This window comes from Echinops telfairi, unplaced genomic scaffold, assembly GCF_000313985.2.
Source record: "Echinops telfairi isolate 266 unplaced genomic scaffold, ASM31398v2 ScPeMD7_443;HRSCAF=831, whole genome shotgun sequence".
NCBI classification, from domain to species: domain Eukaryota; kingdom Metazoa; phylum Chordata; class Mammalia; order Afrosoricida; family Tenrecidae; genus Echinops; species Echinops telfairi.
In genome coordinates this window covers 6,313,794-6,318,643 of record NW_022104341.1, presented here as the reverse complement: position 1 = coordinate 6,318,643, position 4,850 = coordinate 6,313,794, and the positions used below count along the sequence as shown (strand labels likewise).

Genomic DNA, 4,850 nt, shown 5'->3' with positions numbered 1-4,850 from the left:
GAGAGATGGAGACAGGGGCTGTAGGAGACAGATGGAGACAGGGACTAGGGGCAGAGATGGACAGGGGGTGTAGGAGACAGATGGAGAGGGGCTGGAGGCAGAGATGGAGAGGGGGCCGGAGGCAGAGATGGAGAGGGGGCTGGAGGCAGAGATGGAGATGGGGCTGGAGGCAGCGATGGAGAGGGGGCTGGAGGCAGAGACAGAGAGGGGGCTGGAGGGAGAGATGGACAGGGGGTGTTGGAGGCAGAGATGGAGAGGGGGCTGGAGGCAGAGACAGGGAGCTGGAGGCAGAGACAGAGAGGGAAGCTGGAGGCAGAGACAGAGAGAGGAGAAGGAGCTGTACAAAGAAAACTCAGACACAAGCAGGGGACCGGGAGATGGGGCCCCTTGCTGAGCTTGCCCCACTGGCCCTCCTTCCCTCTTGCACCCAGTGGGGCCTGTGGCCTGGCTGTACCCAGCATGCCTTGTGTCCAGCTTCTGGCTCCCTCCAGAGCATGGGAATGGGCTGGGAGCCAGAGGCCGAGGTCCCATCTTCCCTCCGTGCCCACCCGGGCTTTGCCAGCAGGGTCTGTGGACAAGCCGGGTGGGAGGCGCCACACAGAGTCCAAGTCAAACTGTTGGCCGGAGTCCAGGGGATTTCTGCTCTGAGAACAAAGTGTTCTGGGGATGCTGGGACAGGGGACAGCGGGGGTAGGGCGGCATTGGAGGGGAGAGGGCCCTGACTCCCATGGATGATGGGGGAGGCCAGAGTCCATCCAGGAAGCAGCTGGGTTGCTTAGGGGTTAGCATGCCTAATGGCATGGTGGGAGTTTCCTGGTCCCACCCCTGACTCTAGACTTTTCCACTCTGGCCTTCAGTTCTTGGTCTTCAGTTACTTCCGCCCTGCCATCAGATAGCATCCGAGAGGACTCTCAGATCTGATGAGCAGGGTGGAGGCGAGAATGAAAAGCCCCTGGTACTTGTCCCCCTTTGATCTCCTGTACCACGGCCCTTGAGGTGGCCTTGCCAGAGGAGCAGCTGTAAGGACACTCAAGTGTCCCCTTCCGTCCCTGCCAAGACCCTGAGCAATGAATGCCCCCAACCACCCGGCCCTGCTCAATCCTCCACCAACCCCATTGCCTTCCCCTGTGGTCCCTGGTTCCCTCAGGAGGAGATAGGAGGTGAGGCCAGTCTGGCCAGAGGCTTGGACCATGTCCAGCGAAGGCCGCCTGGCCCCTCTGTGGTGTCTGAGGTGTCTGGGAAGGCACGGGAAAGGACGGGAGGAAGCCCTCCCTGCCGCAGCCCACAGGAACGCGGCCCTGTCTCTCCCACCCATGTCCTCAGCGACCCTCGTCCACTTCCACTCAGCTGACGGGCTTCTCTCTCTCTCTCTCTCTCTCTCTCTCTCTCTCTCTCTCTCTCTCTCTCTCTCTCCCTACAGCTGGGCGCACAGGACAGCCTCTCCGTAGGCGGAGAAGTAATGGGTCGTTCACCACCAACCCTCCCCAGCCGTCCCCCTGGGATGGTGGCCTGTCCAGGACGAGCACCCCTGCCTGCCAGGACTGGACCAGCACAGCCAGGCTGAGGCCCCGCCACCTTCAACCCTCTGACCCTCACCTGACTGAAAGAGGGCTGAGAGGAGCTGCCAATATTTATTATGGGCCCTGGAGGCTCCTATCTGCTTGAAGAAGGCTGTCAAGCCTGGCTCAGGACCATCAGCCCCCAGGGGCTGCACCGGCCGGCCGGCCCCACGCTCCCCTTGAAGCCAACACCTGGGTCAGGGACCCAGGCCTGTGGACGTGGGAGAGCAGACCAGGGGCTGAGGAACTGGCAGAGCCCTTGTGCCCAGAGGACCCGCCTGGTAGCAAGAGCAAGCAAGGGCACGTTCCCACTGAGAGGAACATGAGACTGGCAGGGCGGGACAGCGTTGGCTGGAGTTCTGGGAAAACGCGTGCAGCCCAAATGACGGGAAGAGGCCTCTGGGCCTGCTGCAGGTGTGCGCCACCGACAGCCCAGATTCTACACCCTTCCCTCACCTAAGTGCCCTCTCTGGTTGCTGGGTGGAGAAGGGAGACCAGCCCTGCCCTCAGGACCTGCCTGGCCTGCTCCTGATGCCAAAGGGAGGACGGAGCCTGCCTCTGCTCCCCCCGCCCCCTTCCTTCCAGCCCCTGCCAGAGCACCCAGGAGGCCACGCGGAGGCCGCCCCTCATGAAGGAAGCCGTTGCACTGTGAACACTGAACCTGCCTGCTGTACAGCCTACCTGGGCTGTCCCGCCCAGGTGAACAGCCATCCGTCCGTCCTTCCGTCCTCCCAACCTCCAGCCTCTCCCAGCTTCCTGACCGGGCACCTGAGCTGGCCTCGCCTGTCCACGGAGGAAGCCCGAAGACCTGGCCTTCCCATGCGGCCCTGACACTCCAGGGAGAAGGGGGTCGGGGAGTAGCCCTAGCTGGTCCTTAGGCTGCCCGTTGTTCCCCAAGTTGCTGCATCTTGCACTTTGAAGTCCCCGAGAGGGAAGTGACTCATGGGAGGGGGGTGGAGAGCAGAGAGAAAGGGGCTTCAGGGTGAGCTCTGACAGGTGGTTCTTGGCCCCTGGCCCTCAGCCCAACTGCCTTCCCCTCACCTCCTGCACCAGCCACCATTAACGGCTGCCACTGCAGTCACCTGGGGCCGAGCGGGCCAGGTCTTCTCTGCTGGGAGCCCAGGACTGGACTGCGCCCAGCCCCACCTGCACTGGCACCCAGTGCCCCTTCTCTTCCCACGCTTCCTTTTTCTGGCCCAGTAGGCAGTCAACACCCTCCACCTTTCCTCCCAGGCCCCATAACCATCCCCTCTCTGGCCAGGTGAGCCAGGGTGGGAGAGGGGCCAAGGTACCTGCTTTCAGCCCTGCCCCTGAGGGCCTCAGCGGCCAGGGCCCCCCACCCTGGACAGTGGTACCAGGGTTTCCTGTTGGCCCTTGGCCTCTTTATGCTGCTGTGCCCTGGGTCCTGCGCTGAAAACCCTGCCCTGCCTGGGCCGCTGGCCCGGCATTGGCCTGCCCTGACAAAGGGGGTACTCTGGCTCCAGCCCCCTGCCCCAGCACCCCCAGGCGATGCCAACAGCAGAGGGCAGGGCAGGGGAGGACTCACACTGAGGACTTAGCTCTTCTTGTCGCAAACTCTCTATTTGATACTAGAAAGGATGGATTTAAAAATGGAAGTATGGAAGAAAAGGGAAACCACACACACACACACACACACACACACACAGGGAAAAAAAAGGCATTACCAACCGTGTCGCCCCACCCCCTTAAACGTACAGTATTTTTTAAAAGTCAACATAGCAAGTCCACACCATTGTAGGAGCCCTTTGTGGGTGCTTGTTGACAGCGGCAGGCGCGGGGGCCCCAGAGCCACCTCTGGGTGTCCCCCTGCTGCCCGACAGGAACCCTTCTTCGAGGACACGGAGAGGGAACATTGACTCACTCACTGTGAGGTTTCGTTTTTATACTTGGAAGTGGTGAATTATTTTATATAAAGTCATTTAAATATCTATTTAAAAATAGGAAGCTGCTTATATATTTAATAATAAAAGAAGTGCACAAGCTGCCATGTGTGAGTCATGGGGAAAGTTGCTTCTCAGGGGGGTGGGTGGGGTGGGTAGTGGGTGGGTGGGCTGCCGCTTGAGCCCCAGCGCAGAAAGCATTTTCCAAGATATGTGAAGCAGGAGAGTTCTCTCCCAAGTCTCAGGCTATTCGAGCTGCCCCAAACACATTCATCTGCATATTTGCTTAATAGGGAAACAGACAATAATCAGCCAAACCGCAGGCCTGGCCACCAGCCCCTGCTCCAGCCCAGCCTGGGAAAATGGCTGGTTGGGCTCTGTCCAAAGGCCAGAGGGGCCTGTAAGTAAAGACCAGGCGCCTTGACCGCTGAGCTGCTCCAAAGCAGACAGAGCTGGCCCGGCCTCCCTCCTTGCCCCTTGCAGGGCCCTGTGGTGAGTGAGCACCGTCTTGGGAATCAGGATGGGACTGGGGCTAGGGGCTCAGGTCAGCAGAGAGAGGGAGAGACCCAGAAGGCTATGTGAGCCGCCTTAGAGCCTGACCCTCCTACTGAACATGCCGAAGAGCCTGACCCAGGATGGACCCTCCCAGGGACAGAGGGGTGTTGGGAGGAGGCCACAGCCTGCAAGCCCAGATCCAGACGTAATCCTGGATGAGTGTGTAGCCAGGGGTCCTCCCCACCTGTGAGAGACTGAAGGACCAAGCTCTGCATCTGTGGTCCTCCATGGCTGACTCACCTTAGAATCACCTGGGGAGCTTCAAAAAGCAGCGACGTCCCAGCCTAGATCCACGGTGTCGGCGTCTAACCAGACGCCTCAAGTGAGGCCTGTGTGACCCACGAGGGTATGCCCCAGCCCCGCCACGTGGCGGGGATCTTCATGAAGTGGACACGCATAAAACACTGGGCTCCTCGGTCCAATCCCATGGGTGCCTGGCGGCTGCCTGCTGACCAACACAGAGCTAAATCATTTGCATCTTAGAAAGTCCCCTGGGCTCAGGGTATTAAAGTTAAAACAGCACCAAGGGAGCTTGTCCAGGAATTAAGTGCTCAAGTGCCTCGGCCACCCCTTTCTATGCCCCTCCATCCCTTCCCATCAACGAGCACTTCTCTATCCAAAGCTTCTCAGAAAAGACTTTGGGGGAAAAACTCAATGTGTGTCTCATCCTTCGAGACCCAACACGAAAGCCACTTCCTCTCAGAAGTCCTTCCCAGCTTGACCTTGAGACGTAGGCCCGTGAGACCCACCCAAGGTTCGTTCCTTTCTCCTCTGTGCCCCCAGAGACTGAAAGTCCACTTCTCTGCCTCTCTGTGAACCGCGCCACATCCATGTT

The 4,850-nt window shown here is 59.8% G+C and overlaps 1 protein-coding gene across 1 annotated transcript in view; it reads left to right on the top strand.

The window, feature by feature from the left end:
* CSF1 (colony stimulating factor 1) overlaps window positions 1-3,552 on the top strand; it is an 18,629-nt gene extending 15,077 nt beyond the window's left edge. The window contains 1 exon segment of the mRNA XM_045292152.1: window positions 1,421-3,552. The gene's annotated coding sequence lies outside the window, so the exon portion shown is untranslated.
* Window positions 3,553-4,850: the final 1,298 nt, after the last annotated feature.